Here is a 609-nt window from a genome sequence, read left to right as displayed (position 1 = left end):
TTTAATTTCTTCCTGTTTCTCTTCCTCTTCCTCTTTCTCCGAAATAGTGTTTGTTATAGTTGTCGCACATGTTGAACAAAAATTAAAAAATCTTCTTGTCCTTTGGAATTGTCCGCTTCTCCTGCCTCTCGGTCTCCATCCTACGAAACAAATATTATATTATAATATTAAGTACTTAAAAGTATATGCAATAAGAATTTAAAAATTATACATAAAAGTATTATATATTATGTAACTTACGTTGAGAAGCATCGATGGCGGCGGCATGCGGAGCAGCAGCGGTAGAATCACGCGGAAAAGCAGCGGCGGCGGCGATGGTATTGGCGGAGGCGGTGCGCGCGGCGGCGGCAGCATGCGGAGGAGCAGCGGCGGCGGCGGCGGTATGCGGAGGAGCAGCGGCGGTAGCGGTACGCGAAAGAGCGTCGGCGGCGGCGGCGGCGGCATGCGGAGGACTGAGGAGCAGCGGCAGTAGCCGTACGCGAAGGAGCGGCGGCGGCGGCGGTGGCATGATGCGGAGGAGCAGCGGTGGAAGTGCCGGAGGCTGTGACCTCCGTAAAATTTTGTAGTCTTGGATTTGCGGGGTAGTGGGGAAGAGACTTGAACAAGTCA

This window comes from Wasmannia auropunctata, unplaced genomic scaffold (assembly GCF_000956235.1).
Source record: "Wasmannia auropunctata unplaced genomic scaffold, wasmannia.A_1.0 LD335984.1, whole genome shotgun sequence".
NCBI classification, from domain to species: Eukaryota; Metazoa; Arthropoda; class Insecta; order Hymenoptera; family Formicidae; genus Wasmannia; species Wasmannia auropunctata.
This window is presented reverse-complemented; position numbering follows the sequence as displayed.